The sequence below is a fragment of the Lissotriton vulgaris genome, chromosome 6 (genome assembly GCF_964263255.1).
Source record: "Lissotriton vulgaris chromosome 6, aLisVul1.2, whole genome shotgun sequence".
Classification (NCBI taxonomy): domain Eukaryota; kingdom Metazoa; phylum Chordata; class Amphibia; order Caudata; family Salamandridae; genus Lissotriton; species Lissotriton vulgaris.
Window position 1 is genome coordinate 1,720,623,321 of NC_141694.1, and position 26,888 is coordinate 1,720,650,208.

The following is a 26,888-nucleotide window of genomic DNA, read 5'->3' on the forward strand; positions in this document are numbered from 1 at the left end:
GAGCAGTCCAGCTCTCACTGCCAAGGTAGAATCTCTCTGAGCCAGAACACAAGAAAGCCACGTTTGTTTTCACCCTGATTGACCTAGCTAGGTTGAGCTAGCTTGGTCTAATATTAGGTGATATGGTGGGCAAAGGAACTTACCCCGATTGCCAGTGGTTAAACGTATTGCAAGCATCCGCCCATTAACTTTGTCTGTTTGATATTTCATTAATTCACACAGTTCAATGCTTAATAATAGTGATTGCCATTAAAAATGTAATTAATAACATTTATTTAAAAAAACTTCAACCAGTCTTTCAATCTATTTTTGAAATTTTTCAGGCTACAAAATTCAGCCGAAGAACCAACCACAAGGGGTCTCGGCACTCCAGCTGAAGAGCATAGAGGTCTCTTGGTGTCATGGACAAAAAGACCCATGAGACTAACAGTTGTTTTAAATATTGGTACGCATGTGTTGCAGCCACTCACACAACCTTGCAGCTTCTGTGATACTCTCACCCTCCCCTAGATGGGCCTGGACCCAGAGGTGATGTAAAAAGGATTGTTGTGAAGAGGGGACACTTTCCCTCCTCTTTGAGCCTATGGGAGGCCCCAGGAACACATCCCCTGGGGTCAATGTGTAAAATAGGGTGTGTGGGCCCATGGGCTCCCTCCCGAGCCTTAATAGGGCCCTGGGACTTCAGGCCCCAGCGCTGAACATCATCAAAAAGGGGATAGAGTCCATGTTCCTCCGAAACCTTGAAGGGCCTGAAGACCCCAGTCCCTGGGTCTGAACTCCATATAAAAGGGAGAGGTTGGCAAGGCCCCCCTTCTGATTTTTAAAAGGCCCCGGAGACTGGATCCCTGGGCAGCTCACCCCAGGTCACAGTAGTTTACCTGTCCACATTGCTTTTACACACAGGGAGCTACATGTTCAGCAGATCCCTGTGTGTAAAAGCAATGCTGGGTTCCGTAGGAGGCAGGGACCACAGGGCCCTTCAGGCTCCCCCCAAAGCCTCCATGACTGACAAGTGGGTGCCCTGGGTGGGACCAAGGTGCACCCAACTGACACCAAGCCCCATGGGATGGGGTCCTCAGGGTTGATATTGGCCCAGGATGGGATCCGTGTGGCCATCCTCCCCATAATTCTTTAAAAAAACATTAAAAAGCCAAACCCCAGGTGATGAAGTCCCCAGGGTTGAAATCTGCCCCCCTCCCTTTCATTTTTGGGAAAAAGATAACCATCCTACGCATGCTACGGAAGATCTTCTGGTGGATCCCCACCGAGACCAGGAAGACCGTCACCCAGGCCCTCGTCACCAGCCGACTGGACTACGGCAACGCCCTCTACGCCGGTACCACCGCCAAGCTCCAAAAGAGACTCCAGCGGATCCAGAACGCCTCAGCCAGACTCATCCTCGACATCCCACGTACCAGCCACATCTCCGGACAGCTGAGAGACCTTCACTGGCTCCCCGTCAACAAAAGAATCACCTTCCGCCTCCTCACCCACGCACACAAAGCCCTACACGACCAAGGCCCGAGCTACCTCAACAGCCGGATCAACTTCTACGCTCCCAAACGCCACCTCCGATCAGCCAACCACGCCCTCGCCGCCGTCCCCCGCATCCGAAGAGCGACTTCAGGAGGAAGGTCCTTCTCCTACCTGGCCGCCAAGACCTGGAACTCCCTCCCGTCCGACCTGCGCCTGACCCAAGACCACCTCTCCTTCAGGAAGAAGCTGAAGACCTGGCTGTTCGAGCAGTAGCGGCACCCCCCCCCCCCCCCCCCCCCCCAGCGCCTTGAGACCCTACGGGTATGTAGCGCGCTCTATAAGTGTCATTGATTGATTGATTGATAGGCACGGGGGTGGCCCGCTTTCACCACGACTCTGCAAATGCGCCTCCTGGAGCACAACTGGTTCTTGGATGAAGTTACCGTGGCTCCAGAGGGTCCTTGGGGGCCAACAAGCCCTCCTCTTACCTCCAGTAAGTCCCAAACAGTGTGATTGCTGAGAGGACTTTCCAGACATGCCCCTTCTCTCCTTCACTATCCAAACACACCTCCTGGTGCTCTGATGGTTGGGGGATAAAGTCCCCTTGGCTGCAGAGAGCCCTAGGGGGCCAGGAACCCCTCCTCTTACCTCCAGTAAGTACCACACAGTGGATTGCTGTGAGGTGGTCAGGGTCAAATCTCCTTTCTCCATGAGTTTCTTCCCACAAACTGTACAAAGATCTTTTTTACCAGTGAACAGCATGCCTAACATGACTTTTCTCTCTACATAAAGTATTTCACTGTTGCTTACCTCTTCACTGCCACATCGACTGTATTCAAGTGCATGCCACAAACTAAGCACATGCATCGCAGCCAATGTAAGTACTGTTCTCATTATATTTATAATATTTAACATTATAAGAGCGGTGCCAGGATTGGCTGGGATAGGCGAACCCAGCGTTCCCTCAGAGACCAATGGGACTCGGTCTCTACTTCCCTAGCTTCTTGACAGTGAAGACTGGGGAAACCTGAACTGTGCATGTCGGACAGACCACAAGCAAAATACCGGTCAGTCTGACATGCACAGTTCAGTGAAACAGTCCCGACTGTTTGCCTCAATGTCTCGTCTACAAGTAAAGATCTGTGGTGGACTGCCCCATAAGGATGAATTCATGAATGTGGCACACCTTACAGTATGGGGAAAGTGATGCCTTGGGAAAATAAATAAAGGGTGTGTGCCAATGTAATGGCTCACAGGCAAGGGGCAACAACCCCAATGCTCTAATGGAGGAACCACCCCTGCAATTAATTACAACTTAACCATGTCTATTGTTTCAGGTGACTGAAAAGCTCAGCAAGTGAGGATGGTACACTGCCAATTCACATCAAATTTGCATCACACACTGTTCATTTTTGGCTAGTAAGCCACTTCATTATAAATCATTACCTTAAAATTATCATTGATCTCATGGAGTATCCACGGTCAGCAGGACACGCATTTTCAGTTTATAACCACCCCCTGGCATTGACTTGGTGAAGAATGGTAGTGGTTCAGTTGTGAATTTTTAATCCGGAATCAGGAGTTTTTCGTCAACATCTTTTGGAAAGTAAATCCACTAAACGTGATTAATATGAAATGATTCTATTGGGAGCTGACAAATAGTTTAATGGGTCTGCTTTTACTACTTGGCAAAGGGAAAGGAAAAGAAAATATTGCACAATAAGAAAGGCAATAGTGCTAAAATTGATTTATCTCATATGCGTAACTTCATTATTTACGGCTTTTAAAAACAGTTAATGTGCTACAGGAAAGTCGCAAACTTTTGTAGAGTAATAAAATGAAAAGTTGAACTGTGCCAGCATTGGATACTGAAGAATACCCTGTAAACCACTGTCTTGTAAACTGAAAAGAATCAACATTTATGACCGTAATAGGCAAAGCAGAGTTAAAAAAAATGCATTTAATATATAAATATATTCTACTCATGTAATACAATTGCCTGAAGTATCGTAGTTGGTGCATAACACTTATTGCTGCTCATTCCTGTACTTAATTGAGAAAATATTAGAATTTTTTTAATGAAGTAAAAATATGCAATACTGATAATGGTGGGAGGCCTCTTTATAATGTTTTCAATTGTATGTGTAGACTCATTGATCTCCCTTTTACCTAATAGAGAATGGAGAGTTCCAACTTGAGGTGCTGACGTACGTATCCAATGAGGTGAGCAAAGTTAAAGTGGGGGAGGGGTAGGCGATTTCTAACATTTTGATTTACTAAGAACTTCAGCACTGTTTACTGAAGCTGCATGAAATTTGGCAAATAATTTTCTTATTTAACAAAAAGGAGAGAGGCATTGAGAGTTACAGGACACTCTTATTCCCCGGTTATATATTTTAAACAAAAAAAGAGTGTTCTATGGTTTTTTATGGTTAACAAAGGGACCACAAAAGGAGCAAAAGAAACTAGCCCCACTTAAGTTAGTTAGGAAAGCCCTCACTCACCAACCTGGTGGTGACATGCTTCATCATCGGGCCCCACTAAAGAGGCCGAGTGCCTCTTTAGTGTGCTTCGACGCCAGATTTACTGCGGAGCGGGTTTTTTGTGTGAGTTCAGGCGTGCAGTGAGAATAAAATAAATGGTGGTGAGGGATTAAAAAATGTCTTCAGTGTTTCCAAAAATATTTATTAATTGATCACTAGGACATCAGTAAAAATATTAGTGTAGGAAAATAGTCCATAATTAGTTGTGTGGTTATTTCCAAAATTATCTATTGTCAGTCAACATGTTTCTGCCTTGAAACGGTGTAAATTTACCAGGCATTCGTCAGGACCATAGAAATGTACTAAACCCTGGCGGTATGAGCACGCTAAGGCTCACCCTACCTAGGGGCGTGAAATAGTGAAAAAGAAAGTGGCAAAAAAGTGCAGGAAGGAGGAGGTATCTCCTCCTGAATACTCCTGGTTTAGGAGGCTTCCAAATTTGGTTTCCGCATTTGTTAGGTGTATTCAGAGTACACCATGGGTCTCGGGAGGGGGTTGGTAGCGCAATTGGCACACGGCCCTCAAAGCCAGGCACCCTCAGTATACCTGCTGCACCCTCGACCGGACCCTGAAGATACCTCCTCCTTCCTGCACTTTTTGCCACTTTCTTTTTCACTATTTCACGCCCCTAGGTAGGGTGAGATTTAGCGTGCTCATACCGCCAGGGTTTAGTACATTTCTATAGTCCTGACGAATGCCTGGTAAATTTACACCGTTTCAAGGCAGAAACATGTTGACTGACAATAGATAATTTTGGAAATAACCACACAACTAATTGTGGACTATTTTCCTACACTAATGTTTTTACTGATGTCCTAGTGATCAATTAATAAATATTTTTGGAAACACTGAAGAAATGTTTTAATCCCTCACCACCATTTATTTTATTCTCACTGCACGCCTGAACTAACACAAAAAACCCGCTCAGCAGTAAATCTGAAGTCGAAGAACACTAAAGAGGCACTCTGCCTCTTTAGTGGGGCCCGATGATGAAGCATGTCACCACCAGGTTGGTGAGTGAGGGCTTTCCTAACTAACCTAAGTGAGAATGGTTTATTTTGCTCCTTTTGTGGTCCCTTTGTTAACCATAAAAAAACATAGAACACTCTTTTTTTGTTTAAAAGAATTTTCTTAGCCAACTTTTGATTTTTTTAAATTTCATGCAGGCTCATGTAGAGAGGGTAGATTTAATATGGGGGGCATCAAAGATGTGTAGACTTAGTAATATATTTGGCACGGTTGTTGTACTATATATGTCAAACAATACTCTTCCAGACTTTTAGGGGCTGATTACATTGGCGGAGAAGCCACCACCAGCAGCCTGCCGATGGCGGTTTCCCCACCATCGTGAAGTACTTCTCCGCCCGCCATATTACGATGGTAGGCGGAGTGCTGGCGGACGCAAAGTTATGATTGCCTGGCGGACCCACCAAGCATCTCTAAAATGGTGGCGGTGCCTAGCAGGCAGCGTCCGCCAGATTAGGATGCTGCATTCACGCCAGCCTGTGAATAGCGGTTCAACCGCCATTTACAGGCTGGCTGAGATGTACTTTGGGGGCCTGTTGCGCCCCAACCCCGAGCGGTGCAGGGGCACTTCCTTGTGTCACTTGAGGGGCACTTATGGTGCCCCCCCCACATTTCCCTGCACCATGTGGCAGGCACCGCGTGGTGCCTGCCTTGTCGTGCAAGGAATTGTAACCAGTGCATCTTTAACATTGCAGTGGATGCTGCAGCTAACAGCACCCGCCGCAATGTTAAACATGGTAGATGCAACCGCCACATTGGCGGTGGCATTGTAATACCACCGGTTGAACTGCCACCTTTTAGGCGGGTGGTCCCACTCCCCGACATGATGACGGACGGACTGAAGTCCATCCACCATCGTAATCACCCCCTTAGAGTGCCATAGAATTTTAAAAAGGAAGGCCGAGATAAGGTGTACGGTAAATTAGCCACCGTGAAGTTTTATAAAGAACTAAATTTGACTCCGGGGTTTCAAGCCTACCTTTCGAATGTCTCTCGACCATCCCATCAGTTTGTACTAACCCGTGTAAGGTTGGGTATTGCACATCATCTTGTCGCCTTCCCAGTACAGAAATCAAGGTCTGAGACTCTTTGCCCATGTGATAACTTTTCACGCCAAAGCTGCAGTCATTTGTTACTTTTCTGTAAATTTTATCACTTTCTAAGAATAAGGTATCTAAAACCTATTTTTATAAAATACAATATTCGATCTTTTAAGAGTGCTCTAGAGTTATTATCTACCCTAGAGAATGTGGATATTTGTTTCATTGTTGCCACTTTTATCCTGAAGTGTACAGCTGCCAGGAAATGTATAGTGCTGCCATAATTATATACACTCCTGTCTGTACACAATTTCCTTTTTTAACAGCATATTGTATTTAATTTTGTATTATGCCCATTGCCTGTAAATGCATGGTCCAACTACCTTTCCTTTTGTATTGTACTTTGTTTTACCCTTATCGAAATAATACTAAAATGTACAGCTGCCAGGAATAGTATTTGGCGTGATAATCATCACTATTCCTGTCTGTACATGCATGACTCTTTCTAATTTTTAGCTTTTTATATCCTTAATCATGTATCGCTGCCCAGTGTATGACTAGTATATGCTTCCTTCCTTTATGAATTATCTCTGAAATCGTTTGAGTCTCTGTGTTTTTTAGATTAATCATGTATGTAATGAACTGTTTTTATGTCTATGCTTGTGTGATTTGTATTCTCAAATCGAATAAAAGCTTATGACTTGACTTGCCATAGAATTAATTAAAAAAAAGAAAGTTTGGAACTCTGGGCAGTTCCCAAGTTTTAGGTGGAGAGCAGCTACTTTATATAAAACTTTCTAAAACACCACCTACACTGTAAAACTGCTCACCTACAATGTCTCAATTCAATTCAAATTCAAAAGACCTTTATTCGAATTTCATAAAATTCATAAAAGTACATACAATAAAAACAATCTCATCTCTAAGCAAAACTATTTACAGTAATCATGATACTTAAAATTTGTTACATTTCTCATAGATCTAATTATTAGGGGTTTTCCATCATTTTGCGTACACGAGTTATCAGTCTCAAGAAAGTGCTGGTGCGGAAGGTTAATTCATCTGTTTCCAGGGAAAGCAACATTAAATAAGACTCCCCTAGAGAAAGGGGTTTCGTTTTCTGAAATATGGAGTTACAAACCAGTTAATATACTTTAAATAAAATTTACAAAAAAATAGGAAATGCAAATCATTCTGTGTGCTTATTCCGTCACACGGACATGGGTTATAATGTGCTGTATGGTGATAGCCCAAAGGAAAGCCCAACAAAATTTTTACTGAGCCTGCCCTTAGGCGAAATAACAGCGATCTTTCCCAGTTAGTCATTGGGAGAATCAGATAGGGTGGGAGAGGTTGCCTACACAGTTCATTCCCCAAGTATGTCAAAACAAAAGATTTGAGTGATTCTCTTTCCATTCTTTCTGAATTATAAAGTGCATACAATGCATGAAAAGAGATCTCCCCTGCCCACAGCACATAGTGTCTTAGAAACTCCTGCAAGCCAAGGGATAGCTAAGCCCTTTTCGTATTTAAGGCAGTCATTTATAATATCCTGTATTAGGCAGGCTAGATTATTCCTCCAGATCTTGAGCCAGAATAAGGCTGGCCTTGTCCTAATAAAATCGCATTTATAGGGGAGATTTAGTTCATTGAGACAAATAAACTCAGAGGATGAGATTGGGGCACCCAGTATTTTTCTGCAAAATCGTTTTTCTTCTCGTTGGATACTGGGACTTATCCCTGAACCCCAAACCTCTGCCCCGTATGTGGCTACTGGTGTGCATTGTAACTTAAAATTTTTTAAAATGGCCCTAGTGGCACCTATTTTCTTTGGGCGTGGCAGGCTCAGGACGGAATTGGTGGCTTTTGAGAACTTTCTCGTGGTGTGTGTGAGAAGTTGGCCTGGTATATGATGCTCACTAGTTCTAGTGATCACCTTGTACCATGCCAAGCAACCCTTATGATGATTGGTTGTAAGTCAACCTTATAGACCAGCTATCCTAGTAGCGTGGACAAAGCAGTCTTAGGCTAAACTCTGTAAAGGCATGTGAAGCAAGCTGTTTTACCATACACAATCCCCTTGAATACCAAATGAAAGGACACCACACAGATATATATTGAAAATATATATATATTTATTTACTACAAGTATCCCCTATACTCTTTATGAGCACAGAAGCAAATGCGTTAAAACAAAACACAGTTTAAATATACAAAAGTTGCACAGTATGGATGAGCCCTAGGGGCCACCTAAACCATATACTAAGAAAGTGGTACAAGAGATACCAATCGGAAAGGAAGTAGGCCTAGGGCCTTGGGAATCGCTGGAGCTGATCGGGACTAGCAGTGACTAAGTTGGGAAAGGCCCGCGGGACTCGGGTGCAGCGCTTAAAGTGCACGCATACACCATTGCAATGTCAATGGTGCGTAAAAGTTACAAAGTTAGTGTTTAAGGAACCTTCCGAGTGACCTAGAAGAATGAAACTTTAGACACAGACACTAGAGGTGTGTACCAGTGTGGGAACAACGGCAGTGCTGAGTTACCTCACCCACAGGAAGCGGGTGCATAGGTGCGAAGTAGTGTCGGGTTTCGTCACGCAGGTCAATGGTGCTTGGAGCTGAAGATGCTGCAGGTGGCTCGATGTGAAGAGTTCCGGTGGATCCAAGGGTGGATCTAAAGTGGTGAAGACCTGAAAGCAGAGGGGACAATGTTCAAAGTCACTAGCCAGTGACTACCGTGGAACCAGATTGGAACCAGGCAATGTCGGGTGCAAACAGGCGATGAGGTGTAGATTCTCTCTGCAGCCACATAGACACGAAGAGGTCGAGGACGTCCAGGAGTCGCACATGAGCTATCCCACAAAGGCTCTAGCTGATGGCGGTATTGGCAACTTGATTGGAGCAAACAGGCCTTGGCTAATGCAAGCCACGCAGGAAGTGAAAAAGGCTTATCACTCGGACCAGCAAGGTCAGAGCGGGTGCTCCTTTTTACAGGAGCGAGGGCAAGTCTAGAGCAACCAGACTCGCAGTGTACATTGTAGGTTTCGTCTCCAAGATGGCCGCTAACCACGTGGCAAATGGCCGGGATGGCGCATCAAGTGGCACAATGCAAAAGGGCCCCACGCAGATCGAGGAGATGCTGGGGGGCTGACATTTGGTGCTAATGCTGCTCGGTTGAGGAGCTTCTCAAAGCCCAAAGCACAGCATCAAGGGTGCCTCGGGTGCTGCGCAGTCAGCTTCTCGGGGGTCTTTTGAGATGTCCGGTCCCACGTCTCTCGGTGCCTCCACGGGTCCCTTCTTTGCAGGGACTGTGGATCGGGCTGTAAGAAGTTTGGGAGTCTGAGTCTCATCAGGCTCTGGGCTCAGGCTCCGGCAGGAGGCGGCGGCAAAGCAAATGTTGAGTTGCTGGATGGTGCCTGTGTTCACAGGGTGGCCACTCCTAGGCCACAAGGGAGATGCTCTTCAGTATTCTGTGCAGCAGAATGTCGAAGTCCAGTCGTCTTTTTAGTTTCAAGTTGATTTCAGGATGATCTGAGGTGCTATGGCACTGCTCCCACTCTTATTCCAATCTGAGGGGTGGATCACCTGCTAGGTCCCTCCTCTGGGTGGGACCAGGAAGGGGGGCGGTTACACCCCCTTTCCTTTGTCCAGCTCCACGCCAGGACTGGAGCTGGAAAGCCCCAGAGCCGGTTTGGACTGGTTTATGCACGAGGACACCTTGTGTGCCCCAGGCATGTCTGATTCTATTCAGCCCTGTCCTACCCAATACACAAAATCCTGTCTGGGGTGGTGCTCGCACCTCCCAAGGCAGGAAACCCTTTGTCCAAGTCTCCCTCGCTGGAAGGACTCCCAGCAGCAGGAGGTCAGACTTCTGTCTGTGGTGGCAGCATCCATTTTGTGATGCTGAGGCTCGAGTTTCAGGTTATGTACATGTCGTGTCCTTCTAGAAGGGTGGAATGCTATCCCTGTCGACAGGACTGTCGAGGGGATAGTATTCCAAATCGTATGACACCTTACTCGACATGTTTTGATAAAGCCAAACTAAAGTTAGCATATAACCGCAAGGATTATAATGCACTTAAGAGTATATGGTATGGCAATATCCCGGAACAGCTAAGGGAGTTGTTCCCGACAGCTGCAGACAGGCTTTGCTCGTGCTAGAGCACCATCTCACATGAAACCAAGCACTCTGCCTGCAGGATGGTTAAGGCCTGCCATAGGAGTGACTTATAGGTTACCATGTGTCCAGTTAGGTTATATATAGGTATACTATATCTAAGCAAGAGGTGATTACACCAACTTACCCCAGCTGAGTGATCAGCCAGTTGTGTCAAATATGGAGGCCAGGCCAGGGGTGGCACAATACATGCTGCAGCCCCTGGTAGTTCCTGGCTACACCTATGCCCTGGGTACCTATGGTACACTGTTACAGGGGCCTATAAGGTGAACCAGATCCAATTCGTAATGTACCTAGAGTGCATTGGCAATAATTTAGAGAGAGAACAGCAGGCTGTGGGTCTGATTAGCAGGCCCACAGCCACATTAAGTCATAAACCAGTGAAGCAAAAAGCAAAAATTTGGGGTGACCATAGGATAGCAGACCCTACTCTCCTACAGTGTGGGCCAAATGCCCACTTCACGAGCCGTTCGCAGCGAAAACCAACCCTAAGTATGGAAATGTGTTCACAGACTCTAATTTGTCTGCCCCAACATGTATAGTATTAAGCTTCCTTTTCCCTGGGCCACATGGCATGATAAAAGATTTTTTTAAATTCACGCGCAGATCTAAGGCCTCCATATATTGGACGAAAATTTTAACAAGTAGACGGAGAGCATTAGGTGTGCGACCCATAAGGACCGCATCATCTGCATATAATAAAACCGGTATTGGTTGCCCCTGGATTATTGGTACATCTGAAGTCACTTGTTTTAGAGATTTAGCTAAACCATTGATATAAATAATCAAAAGCAGGGGTGCTAAAACACACCCCTGTCTGACCCCCCTGCCTATTTGAATAGGTCCAGACACTTCCCCACCCGTCCCAATCCTAACTTGTGCCTTAAGGTCGGTGTGGAGATAGGACAGAAAATTTACAAGAGCCTCATCCAGTCCATAGTCCAACAAGGTGGACAAAAGTTTGGATCTATTGACTAGATCGAACGCGGATGAAAGATCCATAAATGCAAGGTAAATAGGGGACGATAGAGCAATGTTACAAAGTCTCTTATTCTAGCAAAGCTTTAAGCATAGGATTAGCATAGTGCCATCCACCCGAGCTAAAAAAGTGACAACATTTATTGCCGTTTTTGCAACAATGTCTTTAACTACAGAATTATTGATTGCCATTCACGCTGAGCTGAAAAACAACAAAAGCATTTTTCCACCCCAGGCACAGTAGTATAGCTGTCAATTGATAAAATACCATCCAGGCCAAGATGGGATGAATAAAAGCAGTCCCTGATGTATGTTTTTGGTCCTTAATAGAGCTCGTCAGAGAGACATAACTTTGTTTAGACACAAGGAACCACCCAGTATGAGTGAAAGCAATAGCCTTTCAGGCCTAAAAGGTCACAATTTTTTAAAAAAAGGAGGCAACTCTGGTTAGTTCCATACACTCTAACCAGTCTAAGCCGGAAAGGCAATTGCCTTGACTTATACAGGGTGCTTCCTTGTGACCACAATAAAAAAACAGTTTGGTAGTAGTGCAGTAGAAGCACAGTGCCATAGGGTAAAAATAAGGCAGGGCACTGATTTTCATATTGATTCCTCTGGGGAAGGCCTGGGCCCAGGTGGCTAGCACGTTATACATGTGGGGATTAGGCATGCATAAGACCCCTTCTCACTGCAACTTTTCGACCCAGGAACCTTATACCCTGGCCCAGAAAGAATGATTTTTTACAATTATAAATGTATTGTTGAGGGGATTGTGTGTGGACCCCTGCCCGAGCTAAGTATTGGCCCCTAGGACACCATCCCCTGGTGCCTAATGCATGTAAGTGTTCCGGGGACCCCAACAACTGGGACACTGAATGAGATAGGCTTTTCCTTGCCCAGTTTCTTGCCGGCCGGGAACACTGGATTTTCCCCACCCAGTGGGAGCCAGAGAAAAAAATGGCTCCTGATGGGCTTGGAGCACATATAGCTGTGACCGGCTCCCGAGGGTGAGTGCTGGCCTGGGAGCCAGCAAGGTCGCAAGGGCCTTAGGCCTCTCGCTGAGAACTCCAATAAATATGAGAGTAGTGGTTGCTGGATGGGGAGGACTGTGGGACCCTCCAAAAAAAAAGCACATTAAAAAAGGTGTGGCCCGATCCTGCACCAGAGTGGGTGCTGGCTGGGGAGCTGGCGGGACCAAGGGAGCTTTGGGCCTCCCCCAACAACCCCTAACAATGGGACCTGCGCAACCAAAGAAATTCAAAAAACATGCTGTACCGGCCACCAGAAACAGAAGAGAGCAGCTTAACTGCTCCTAAAATGTTCACTCCCTCACAAAGGAGCACCCTGTAATGCTTTGTTTGGGATTTAATTATATCTTTTTAATTCCTTGTGGTACTCCAAAGAGGGGAAGGGCACCACCAGCTATTTATTAGAATGTTGTGGACGGCTTACTGAAATGCAGCAGCTCCCCCAAGAATATATGAAGAAGACCTGCAGTAAGTCTTCTGAGTCATTAAATATGTGACCACAGGTGAGCTTTTCATCATTTTCAAAGCATTCCATGCTCGAGCTGCAACCCCTTCAGCTAGTGTGTGGGACCTTGTGTTGGTTTTATGGTTGCATTATGTTGACTAAAAATGTAAAAAAAGACTCAAGTATATGCTTGTAGTTATTATGTTTAACAATGCCTTATTTAAACTATTTTAGTGAAAATTGCTATAATTGAACATTGGAATGTATGTATTAATTATGACCGTATTGGATTATGGTTATTGATTACATTGGTTGAATTGATAAATTATGACACATGACAGATTTATTCATGTGAAAACCTTTAGATAAAGCCAATAGGTCTGCTTTATATATGTCGATGAGGTGGCTCCTTGTCTAAGCCAATAGCCCTGCCATTTGAGACGTTCTGTATCTTTCACAAAACCACTAGACCTGCCTCATGTAAAATCACTCCTCCTCATATTGTGAGGGCCAGTCGCCTCCATCGGGGTTGGTCACAGGGACTGGCTGAAGGAGATTCGGCATAAATAAGTATGGTATAAAATCTTACTTTACATTAAAACAAAAGAAATTCACTTAAAAAACAAAGGTTGAAGTGGCTTTATTGTTAGGCATAGTAATCAAATGTGAGATAAAACATTTTTTAAACCTCTGAAATTCACTGAAAGAATCTAATGTTAAGGTAATGTTACAGCTATGTGGAAATGTCAGTTAATAGACAACATTTTAAACTTTAAAAAAAACATTCAAATTAACCAGTTAACTGAAGCAACTATAACTTGCTTCCTTGTCATGCACTGCTTCTGCCCTAATATAAAGCAACAGCATGATGTCTTCCAGACATCATTGATAAGATCAGTGATGACAACTGAAATCTCATCACTGTGCATGGTGAGGGCACAAGTTATTGTTACTTCACTTAACTATAGCAAGGGTATTTCAGGGGTTTTTAGAGTTGAAAATGTTACTTTTTAACTAACATTTTCACCTAAATATAACGTCATGCTAACTTGTGTTTTTCCCAGTAAATTTCTGAGGTTTTCTAATATAATGTAATATACTATTATCATACCTAAATGTGATGATACTTTAACCTTTATTTTTTTTTGTTTTTTCAGTGAATATATTAGAAGATGCACGAGTGTCGCACAACTAAGTTATACCCAATAACAACACATTAGCTACACAAAATATATTCTTTTTCCAGAGTTAGTGACACAATTTTAAGTTACACATTCATGTGTTCTTTTTGGTTCTTCCATTAAAAAGCCACACTGTTTGCTACATGGACCAACATACCCCATTCCGCCATTCCAGTACTGTTCGCTTCCTTTTACTGAGACTTTGCTGATTGGAACGCATCTTTTCCTTATACCATACTCTCATTACAATGTGTACACATTGGGGCATATTATCAAGGGGGTTTATCTCCGCTTTTTTGGCTTTAAAAGCCAAGAAAGCGGAGATAAAATTATCTCCCTATTACCTAGCTGTCGCTAACACCAGTTAGCGACAGCTAGTAGGAGATAGCGACCATCTTGGGCCCCACTTTGCATGTCAGTGATATTTATCACTAATGACATGCAAAGTGGGCGTGCCAAGATGTTAGCGACTGGAAACAGTCCCTAACATCGCTATCTCCTATCACCAACTTTTGGAGATATTCGTGCTAAGCGCGAATATCTCCAAAAGCTAACACCTGCCCTGAGCAGTTCTTAGCCATGTTATCCAATGGGAGGTGGATAACATGGCTAAGAGCATTAGCTCGCTAATGCATGAATATCGCTGACTTTTCAGCGATATTCATGCATTGCGGCCGATTTTTATCGCATATGCGATAAACCTTGGTAATACCAAGGTTTATCTGCGATAAAAATCGCCGCAGCTCAGCGGTAAATTTTTGTCTCTAACCAAGCAATAGAGATAATTATCGCTATTGCTTGGTAATATGCCCCATCATTTCCTTCAACAACAGACAATATAGTTGTGGAGGTAATACTGGAACTTCCCTGGTCACACATTCTCCATAAGAGAGCTTGTAATGCAAAAGTCAGACGAAATATTTATTCTCTCTGTTCATTGTCGGAAACATTAGGCACCAATGAAATAAAAAACACAGAGAATTTATAGATGAAGGGTAACAAAAATCTGACAGTCAAATGGTACTTAAAATCAAGGAAATTCGTTCTGCACACACACCTGTTTTAAGGGTTGTTTTTCTTTCAAGACGAGCTGCAGGGGATCCACTCTGCCTCCTCCTTGCAGACCCCAGTGGAATTTGCTCTACCATTAAACGGCAGGGAAGAGAGAACATTTTGAATGCACTAAAATCCACTCATGTCAAATCCATCTCATTCTTCCTGCCTTCTTTCCTCAATCAGGCCACTATTCCCAGTGGCTGCAGAACATTACAAGGCATCCACTTTATACGCAGGAGCACACACAGACTTTTTCACCATTTTGCAATGTCTACATTTGCAGGCGCATCCTGTAGGCCAAGTGAAACAGCCTTAATTTCAATTTAGTGTCTCCCAGTGGAACAGGCAATTCTACTGCATGTGGAAAACTGAATGGCTCTTTTACAGGCTCGAATCTGAACTGGAAGTAAAACGTTTTCTAAAGATTAATGGACTGTGGTTGTGATGCTTGCACCAGGGTATATGATTCATATAAAACAAATAATGCATTTGTTAAACTCACGTCCTTGGATGGTGTTCAAAGGTATAGGACACGACTCATCTGGTCTCTTCATTCCTGATGCTGGAATGTGGCTTTATATGTTTGTATCTTAAATAAAATAAGTGTATTGCTCTTTCAATTACATTAGAACTCACTTATCACTGCCCCGTCAATAGTAAACATCTTTTAAAGTTGAAAGATATTTTTAAGGCCCATAGAAAATGTTTTAATCTGGGACAATTATGTGGTTATTAACTAATTTATCTTGCCTTTATTTGTTATCTTAATTGTGAATAGAGCTGGATGTTCTGTCTGTGCACTTTTTGCATCTGCTACTCGGTATAGTAAACCTATTCCTTAACTTTTGTATCAGCCAGTCTGAACATTCTATACTGCATGCTTATAGAATGATATCATGGATGAACATACAAATTATATATATTTCCACAGAGAAACTTAGTTAATGGTAAGTTATGGTTTCTTCTTCCTAATAGATATTAAGCTATGTTTAAAAAAACTTAGCACATTTATTTAAAAAAAGCACAGGAAAAGAAAAGTAGTGTTACTATACAAAACTAAAAAAAATAGAAATTAGTCGGTAATCGCTAGATGAGCAGACCATAAGTTACACCCATGCTATGCAAACCATAACTTGAACTTAAATTAAATTGGTAATTGTTTTAGTTGCAAAAAAAGTATGATTATTTTTACTTTGACTATCGACCAGCTTCTTATACTAGATTTGCTTACATTTTCTGACACACACAGAGGGCCTTATTACGATGTCGGACCACTGACCGCTATCTCCATGGTCAGGAGACTGCCCAACAAGCAGTCGGCGGTCCGACCACCCCATTACAATGCAACTGCCGGGTTGTTGGTCGCATAGTGCTCCCTTACACAGTGGCTTGTGCTGCGTCCTAGGATTGGCCACAGCACAAGCCGCTCTGTAAAGGAGCACCTCCATGCACTGTGTACTAACTACCATATGGTGTATGGCAAATTGTGCATGGAGGTGCATGGGGGTACTACATGTGCCCCCTGGGCCACTTTACAGAGGCCTACCAAAGAAGGGGACCAGCTTTTGGGGCCCCCAAATCCATTTCCTTCTGCCTTTTCACTGCAGTCTTTTCAACATGAAAAGGCTGTCAGAAAGGGATATCGCAATCCTGATGGTGGTGCCGACATCGGCACTGCCTCCATTTGGGATTGCGATTTGGACTGCTGCACTGACGGGTTCAATTATCCTGTATGAGGTGGCGGTCTTCCCTCATTTAGTGTCCTACCGCCTGGATTGTAATCTGGCGGTCAAACCAAAGGGCTGTCGCTCGGCCGGACCGCCACTGACATCCTGTCGATGGAGATCCAACCCACATCTTAATCAGACCCAGAGACACACACCCACATACCTCTAAAGAGAAAGTTCTACATGAATACAATTAAATTCACTGTACTACTCTTATAATCTATTGACTTTTACTTTTTTTGTTGAGGGGATACTAACAGCCAAAGGGGATCATTGAGTTAACAAGTATAATATGATTCGAGTTAATCAAGAAAAACAGAGAAAAAAAGAAAAGCATATCATCATAAAAAATGTAATGTTAGAAAATTGTTTGTTAACAGTAAACAAAACAAAGTTATACAGATCATTTTTAAAATAATAGAGTCTCAGTCAATCTCTGCAGGAATATTTTCCCTAGCCCTCAGATATGGCTGATTCAATTTAATTTAACTGCCACATTAGTGTCCACCACTCATTCATCGATGCTAGCAGTTGGTTAATCCATTCCTCAGCTATGCATAACCGAGGAGGGACAATGGCAATAAATACAATTAGTGCATTATAATAGGATACATTTAATTTGGTTCCCAACATACTATTATGTATGGAGAGCTCAATATTCATATGTAAATGGACAGATAGATAAATAATTTCAGACAATATTCACATAGAATTGGACAGTGTGTAAACATGCACACTATCAGTAGCCTCAAGCCCATATCTTAGACATTTTGTATTTCCACTAATTCGCCATTTAGGTTTTAGACCTGGCAAAGGCTTATTCTGTTTCCTGTAGTTGAATTAACATCCCAATATTAGTTGTCCACCTATTATAAAGTGCTGAAATATTGTCTTTTCCATGAAGACTCATGGTTTTATAAAGTTCTGGTGCTTTAGCAGTTGAGTGTAGCTGGCCTCCATGGGGCTTGAGCCAAGTCATCAGTTTGTTGCATATTCAAGAAGGGAGGAGGAGGATTTGAAGTGTTGCAGGAGAAAATGCCTGGCTTTAGGATAAATGTATGAGAAGGCATGACCTCCTAATTTGTTTGTGTGAATGCATGGAGAGTGTGATAGTGAGAGGCCGGCAGAGCGGAGATGCCTGGAGTGGTTGTGGAATTGTACACAGCTGTTCAGGTAGGCAGTTTGTGTGTTGTAAAGTGCTTTGTACGTGTGAGTGAGGAGCTTGAAGTGTGCAAGCATGTGTATCATGAGCCAGTAGAGTTCCCTTTGATGAGGTGTGATGTGGGACTGGTGTTGGAGATTGAGAACTATTCTGGCTGCTGCATACTGGAATGTCTGGAGTCTTTTTGTGAGTTGGTTGGTTATTCTGGCGTATATTATGCTACTGTAATCCAGTCTGCTGGTGGTTAGGGCTGGTTGACCATTTTCTGGTGTTGACGGCCTGTATGACATCTGCCAGCAGTGTTATGTATATGTTGAAGAGGGTCAGACTGATCGAGGAGCCCAAATGAGTTCCCATACTTTTGAGGATTATGGTGACATGCAGACGGTTTGGATTCTCCCAGTGAAGAATTGTGAGATTCATTGGAGGGCACTTCCATAAGTGGTTGTGTCATGGAGTCATCTGATCAGAATGTGATGGTAGATGATGTTAAAAGTTGCAGAGCGGTACTGAAGGATGAGGATTGCGGTTTCCCTTCTGTTGAGGATCATCAAATGTAATCTGTAGATGCAATGAGGGTAGTCTCCATGCTGTGGTTCGGTCTGAAACCCGTTTGTGTGGCATTGAGAAGCTGTTTTTTGGCAGGAAGTTCAGAGAGTTGTCTGGTAATGACTTTCGCCAAGACCTTGGCTGGGTATAGAAGTAGGGACATTGGTAGGTGATTAGTGGGTTGGGTTAGGTCGGCTGAGGGGTTCTTCAGGAGACCGTTGATGGAGGTATACTTCCAGGATTCAGGAAAGGTGGCTGTGCTGGTGGAGGTGTTTAGGATGGGGGTGGGGGCTTTGCTGATGGGGAGTGAATCTTTGCTGAATCCAGATGGAGGCAGGGGTCCAACAGGGCCCTGGAGTGTATGATCTTCATGACTGCTGTGGTTTACTCTGCTCTAATAGTGTGTGAGTGGTTGTTTTGTTGTCTTTGTCTGTCACTGGGAGGCTTCTGGCAAGGTACATGGGGTCCGTTTGTGGGTCAAAATTGCTGCACATGGCTGTGCTCTTGCTACAGAAGAAGCCCCAGAGGTCATCACATAGTTCTTGAATTGGGTTGATGTTACTAGCAGTTACTTTGTGTGTGGTGAAATCCTTGACAGTAGCAAAGAAGTCTTTGCTGTTGTTGGAGCTGGCATTGATGTGTTCAGCTGGAACCTTCCTCTTGATTTCCCGGAATTGTTGGTCGTACCGTCTCATGATAAATGTTTCCACTTCCCCAGGCTTACTCTCTACCTCTGTTCTAGTCATTTGCGATGCTTTATGGCCGTTCTGAGATATTCTGATTACCAAACTCTGTCTGTTCTTGTTTTTGCAATGTGGCTTCATTTGTGGGGGGCCAGGGTGTTGGCTCCTGTATTGATCCATTGTTGATGGTGTTGATGCTGCATGCTAGATGGCCTGTCTGCTCTGGAAGGTTCTTGTAGAGAGTGGAAGCCCAATCCCCTTCATCTAAGTGCCTTCAGTGCTGCTGGTCTACTTGCCCTATCATGCAGTTTCTTCTGTGGCGGTGGATGTTGATAGTGAAACTGACTAAGGCATAGTCGGTCCAAGTGACCTGTGTGGATTTGGTGACTGTGGTGTTGTTGAAGGATGTGAATATGGGGCGCTACATATATCTTATGGTGTGGGTGAGATCTGAGATGCATTGGATTAGCTTGAGGGTTCCAGGGCTGTCTAGGTGTGTGGCTGAGTCGGTGTTGGTCCATTCTTCTAGGTGGAAATTCAGGTCTCCTAGGAGGATGTGTGCACTGGAGTTGATGACTAACGGCAGGATGAAGACAGTGACATTGTTGGTGAGGTTAGCTTGGGGTCCTCGTGGTCAGTAGACCAGCGTTCCACCCAGGCTGAAGTTGCGTGTGATTTGTACTTTGAAGTTGAGGTGTTCCATGAAGGTGGTTCTGAATTCTTCTGAGACGGTGCTATTGAAGTCTTTAAAGACGCTGGTGACTCTTCCCTGTGGGTCTGTATTTTAGTATATAGCCTAGCGATTTTTTATCCGGCGGGGAAGGCTGCACCAATGTCTGGTGTTGATACTGTAGTCAGTTACATTTCTGTGAGGAACATGATGTCCAGGTCGTTGTTATTCAACAGGTCCCAGATCTCCTTGGCGTGTTTGCAAAGTGAGCAATGATTGAGGAACTTGCACAATATCGGCATGTGGGGAGCGTATGAATGTTGTGAAGTGTTCGAGTGGTTGAGGTGTTTGGCATTGCTGGTTCGTTCTCGGTAGGTGTTTCATCTCTGGGTGGTGGAGTGGAGGTCAAATGGCAGGAGATGTAGTTGAAGAGTCCCTCTTTGTTGTGCAGAGTGTTGAATGGTGGCTAGGGTTGAGGGTGTGCAAGAGTGTAGCTTGGTAGTGTTAGGGTGTCTGGAACAAATATCAAATAAAAGATATTGGGCCTAAATACGATGGCAGTGGGACCCCCACCGTCAGGCCATCGGTGGCGGTCCCACAGCCATCAGCCCCTGCAGAACAGCCTGTTGCATAAGGATGCAGTGGGCGAAGGCATCTGGTGGAAACACCGTCCGCCTCACATACGGCGGACTCAAGGAGCCTGTTTGGCCGTCGGAGGGACTGCAATCCCTACAATAGTGGTGGTGCCTGCTCCGGCACTGCCCTAGGGATTACAATGCACTTTTCCACCTGCCATTTCATGGCAGTCCACCCACCATGAAAAGGCAGGCAGAAAGGGATTTTGGGGGCCCAAGCAGGTCTCCCTTCCCCCCTGGCCCTCAGCTATGACTTCTGAGGGGCACCTATGGTGCCTGTCTAAAGGTGCAGGGATGTTTACAAACACGCCTCTAAGCAGGGAAGCTTGTGCTGCAGCCCTTTTTCAGGCCGCATCAAAAGCCTCAATACTAATTATTATGTTTCTTATATAGCGCCTGAATCGACCCCCGAAGGGGTATCTCCGCGCTTGCCTTGGGAACCCGTCCTGGCTTTTCCCTGTGAGATAGCCCCTACAGGGCATCCCCAAGGTGAAAGCCAGGCATCCCGCCGCGGGGGGGGGGGGCCGTTGTGGAGATTAAGCAAGCTTAATGCCCAGAGTTGCAGAGTGTGAAGCCATGATTAGGTCAGGCACCGAAGCGAGAATTATCAAGTCCATGGACATTTGAGCTCAAGACCCTGCCGCGTCGGTAATTGAACCCTGGTCCCGGGTCTGACCTCTGCTTTAGGGTCTGCCTGCTCTAACCAGTGAGCCACACTTCTCCACTAAGAGGCATGTTTCCGATTGTAATCTGTCTTGCAGGACTGCCGACTCCCTGTCGACTGGTCCCGTTACCAACAGGATGGCAGTCGGATGCTCGTCCCATTGTCTCAAGAATATTGGGATGTCAAAAATTTTGTCGACAGGAACATCGAATGTAAAAATATTGTTTTAAGTGTTGTTTTTAATGTTGTTTTTACAAAGTGAGTGTTATTTTGTATATAATGTATTGTACTGTGTTTGATCCCTATGTTTATTAATTTTTTTATTTGTGTTTTAGTAAGATAATTCAAGAATTACGAAATTGTTGAAATGTGTGTTTTTACTTGTATTAATGCATAAAAGTAATGATCTTATAATTTAATTTTAGCATCAGGATATTAGGCTTTTAGGGGATAAGGATGCGGAGACTTAATAATTGTATATTTTAATGTTTATTTAATAGTAATGTTTTTAGTATATGGAAATTAATACTGGAAAAATGTTAAAATGTATTTTGTTACTTGATAATTTTTATAAATAACAATTTATAATTAAATAAATAACATTTTAATCATAATAACGTTAAACAATATTATTTTATTGTAAACATTGTAACATATTAAAAATTTTAAAATGTTAATATATAAAAATGTATTTAAGAAAAGTAAATACATTTGAATTTTTTGTACAAAAAATCTAAATATTAAGGCCCTCATTATGATGGGGGTTGGTCAGACCACCATCCGCCATTGTATTGGATAGGAGACCGTCCGATAATGAGTCGGCAGTCCCACCTACCCTATTGCAATAGGACTGCCAGCACAGCTGTCAGAAAATGTTGTTTTTTATTGCGATTGTGCTATGGCCCAGGAAATGACCCACACCACAAGCAGCAGTACAAAAAAGCACTCTGTGCAAATTCATGCAGCATGGTGCCTGGCACACGCTGCATGGATGTGTTGGGGGTGCACCACATGTGTCCCCCTAGCCACTCAACAATGGCACACGCGGGACAAGGGCCCTGCTTTGGGCCCAAAAAGTCCCTTTCCATTTGCCTTTTCATGGCAGTCAGCCCGCCATGAAACAGCAGTCGGAAAGGGACATCCTAATCTCTATGGAGGTGCCTGCACAGGCAGAGCCTCCTTTACAGGGATAGGAGTCCGACCACCGCTCCGACGGTCTCCTTAAGCCTGTCAGATGCGGTAGTCTTTCCCCCGACTTCTGAGGTCCGACAGCCGGTATTGTAATCCGGTGGTCGGACTGATGGCCGGGATGTCGGGCAGATCACCACCAATGGCCTGTCGGTGGCGGTCCAACCGACATCATAATGAGGTCATTTTGTAAAGAAGAATAAAAAATGCAAATATTGGTCATTTTTTACGTAGAAAATTATGATGTCATCTAGAAATATTTTTTGCACTTTTTATTTTAAAAATTTGTTTTTTCATTTTTTACATTTTATTATTGTGAATCTTGGATTATGGTTTTATTTTTTGTTTTATGGTTCCAAGTTTAGGAATGCAAGTAAACATTTAAAAAAATATATTAATTATTAATAGTGATAAAATATTCTTTTATGTGCTAATGTTTATGTATTAATATAAAGGTTTGTAGTTTTGGTCAGTGCCCTTTTTATGCAAATGTTAGTTTATTTTAAAGATGGAAAATTATGTGTCAGTATGACACAATGATTCACTCAATCAAACATTAATTGTATTGCGTGGCTAATCACCTGCGAGGGTATCCAAGCACTAAATTTCTGGCTTAGTCAAAAAGCCAGGACTTGAGGTTCTTTCTGAAGTCCATGAGCGAGTCCGATGTTTAGAGGTGAAGGAGATGGCATACCAAGACTTGGCGGTGAGGTGAGAGAAGGATCAGCCTCCACTACGGCTACGCCGGATGTGCAGTGTCTGTGCAAGGCCAAGGGAGGTGGAGTGAAGGTTTCTGGATGATTGGTTTAAGTTCAGTTGGTGGTTCATGTATGCATGTCCTAGGTCATGGAAGGCTTTGTAGGTGTGTGTCAGTAGTGTCCACATATTCCCTAAACTGGTTTAAATTGAAGTGAGAATCGAAGAAGTCACCATTTAAGGGTCCAACACCTTCCCCAAATTGGTGTAAATTGGAGTGGGGATAACTGATGTCATCCCTTCAGTGTCAAATACCTTTTTCAAATTGGTATAAATTGAAGTGGAAATAGAAAACATCACCCTTTTGTTGTCCAACACATTCCCCAAATTGGTATAGAGTGCAGTGGGAATGGTAAATGCCACCCCTTTGGTGTCCAAAACCTTCTTCAAATCGGTATATATTGGATTGGGAATAGTAAATATCACCCTTTCAGTGTCCAACACCTTCCCCGACTTAATATAGATTGAAGTGGGAATAGTAAATGTCATCCCTTTAGTGTTCAAATTCAAATTCCTTTATTCGGTTTTCAAAAATTAGAAAAACCATAAAAGTACATTTAAAAATACATAAAAACAATGGATAAAACTGCATCTTATTAGAATTTCAAGAGTTAAAAAAAACAATGACAAGCGAACCAGCAGATAAAGTGCTAAAATACAATCCCACGTTAAAACGCTGGTAGAACACAGATAATAAATTGGAGGAAAGTGCAACGTTTGTTTGAGGTGTCTTAACAAAACAAAGCTTACTCAAGGTTTGACCTATGTTTAATGCAAAACTTAAGAAATCGAGCAATGTTTTTTGAATAGCATTCTTCCTCCAAACATTGTAAGACAAGAAAGGCTGGGCGACATCTGCAATAGCCCAATATTTTTAAAATTGGCAATAGCCAGCACTTCCCAGGTTGTTTATAGAATTGACAAAATAAGACCACATGGATCGGGGTTTGAGTGGATAATTCGTCACAAGGACAAGTCGATAAATTCTTTGACCAATCATTTGTTAGAGGAAAGGTCACCAGGCGATGGAAAATGTTAAACCTAAAACGAGTCAGCCAGAATCTTTCATAACCGCTCAATTTAAAAGTGAAATAAGGTTGAATGACCAAAGTAGTTTGAATGGTTAACATATGCAGAACCGAGGTTTTGCTTGCCTCGGCGGCTAGTCGTGATTGGTCCATATGTGACAAACATAGTTTTAGTCAACTCCTTTCTGGATAGTTCTGAAATTGTTGTGGGGAAGTGGTAATACTTTGCCAAGCCCAAATCATACAAACATTTTTCGACATAAGTGAGCCAGCGGATCTTATGCCCATTTTCAAGCGAAAGGCAGTTGTGCAGAAGACTTCGGCAAAATTCAGTTTTTTTGGACGACCAAACACGATGCCACAAAAGAATTGGTTGAAGTTTAACAATGTTGGATACATACGACAGAAGTGGCAAGAATAAGTCGAAGAACTTCGCGGAACTGCGAGAAGAAATCTCACAAAACGGTTCTCGACTTTTTGAAGGGTGTCCATCTTTCCATGTCCCCATTTCGCTTGATAAATTTTGATTAATTCAGTGGGTGGCCTTTTATCTAGCCTTTGTGCAAAGGTGGCTAGTGCAGTTATTGCCCTCATAAAAAGCAGTTTTCTTGCCTCAATAGCCTGTTTCCAAGAACACTTGTCGTCTATTAAAATCCCTAAGTAAGGGTATTTATTTGTTTTCTCCAGCTTTGTATTCTCGATAAAAATGTCCCTTGTTTTCTTAGGTCTAGGTCCTGCAAACATTACAAATGTGTTTTTGATATTTATTCTAAGGTCTAAATTGGCCATAAAACTGTGATACCTCTCCACAGCACGTTGAAGTTCCAAGGGAGTGCGAGCTAAAATTACGGCATCATCGGCGTAGAGAATGGCTGGTATAGGGCATTTTTCGATAAGAGGCAGGTCCTGGCACCCCTTTAACATAGCAAGTTCCAAACCATTGGTATAGAGTGTAAAATGAAAGGGCTCCAGTACACAGCCCTGCCTTACCCCCCTCTCCACGTCGAAGGCAGCCATGAGTTCCCCCTCTAAGCCGTACCTCACTCTGGCCGTGGCATCAGAGTAAAGTTCACGAAGGAAATTTACCAGGGGGAGTTCCACTCCCATTTCTAAAAGAATAGACCATAATTTGGAGTGGCTTACACAGTCAAAGGCTGCTGTTAAATCAACGTAAGCCATGTATGGGTACCCACCCTTTGCACTAACATATTTACCCACTAAGAGGGTCAAGTTGAGTGCTTGTTCCACTGTACTCAATCCTTCTCTAAACCTATACTGGAGGTCGGAGACTATAATAAAGTCATCTGCCCAGTTCTGAAGGCGTTCAAGAATTATACGTCCCACTAGCTTGCCCAGAGAGTCTAGCAGGGAAATGGGACGATAACATGATGGGCATTGACGATCTCCCTTTTTAAATTTGGGGTCGAGGATTGAAGCTGACCATGATTCTACAAGCCCAACTGTGCATGAGGCTTCAAGGACTTTAGTCAATATAGGAGTCCACAGTTCCAGATTGTGTTTAAAAAGGTCAATGGGGACCCCAACGGGGCCAGGCACTTTCCCCCCCCTACTAGCTAATAGTGCATGCTCCACTTCCACGTAAGTGAATTCGAGGGGGATAGGGAACACAGACTGAGTACAATGAAGGCCTGTTATATCCATACTAATGTGTGGGGGATGCTCCTGAAATGACAGGCCAAATATCTGCGCAAAGTGTTGTACCGACATTGCTTCATCAATAGCTTTTTCTATTTTGGAATGATCCCTCTCATCTAAAAGGAAGGGAGATTTTATGACTTTCCAAAAATTGGTACTGTCTTTCATAGTGCAACCTTTGTGCAGTTGTTCCCATAGGTCATTCTTCAATTCGACTTTTCTGAGTTTTATGGCCTGATTGTATTCCTTTCTAAGCCTACGATTTCCTCTTTGTCCCTTTCTGTTTTGCGGAGGGCTACTTTTAAGTTAGAGTATGCTTTTGTGCAGGCTTTATTAAACCATCCTTTAGTATTGTCCTTTCTAGATTTTAATTTGAGATGGATGGCTTCTTTTACTGCTCTTGTTATAATTGAAAAACTGGCCAGAATCTCTTCATTAGAGGTGGCGGGGTCTAGACACTTTTCAATTGAAGGTAACGCTTTCTTCACTACTTTTTTTGTGATTTCGGTTCGGTCTATTTTATTCCACTTAAGCGAAAACTCGTTTAATCTATCCAAAGTTAAAGTTTTTTGCCCTCGGATACTCATGAGGTTAGACTTTTCTGACCTATTGGGTAAGGATAGTAAAAGGCTATAGGGAAAGTGATCGCTAGTGGCATTGTCATGTGTTCGAAAGTCCAGGAGGCTAGATGCAGCATTGCTTGAAACAAATATATAATCAATGATGCTAGAAGCCCCCCTGCCATTAAAAGTATAAGAAAGTGGGACGGGGGAACCACTAGTTCATTGGCCAACCCAAGTTCCAAAACAAATACTTTTTCATTCAAAAGATTACCAATAGTTGTATGGGGAAAATGGATTAAGACCTTATTATGCTCATCCTGAAAACCACAATTTATGTTATTAATGTTCCTACAAGTTGATAAATTAAAATCGCCGCCCCATATTATTGACCTTGCTGGACCGGTTGTTGCCGTGGTCTTTCCTTTACTCCTGGACTCTTCCTTCCTTGCCAGCGCAGCTCCTCGCCGTGTGGTGCGAGGCGCTTTGTACAGAGAGGGGCGCCGTTTCCTGTAACTGGATTTCCTGCACTGGGGAGAAAGAACAGGCAGGCTCAGGGCTGCGAGCGGACCCGCAGGGACTCTAACTTCCAGGAGTCCCTGCGTGCGGTCAACCCCCTACACCTGGGTCGCTCTCCCTGACCGCCACGCCCCCCTACCC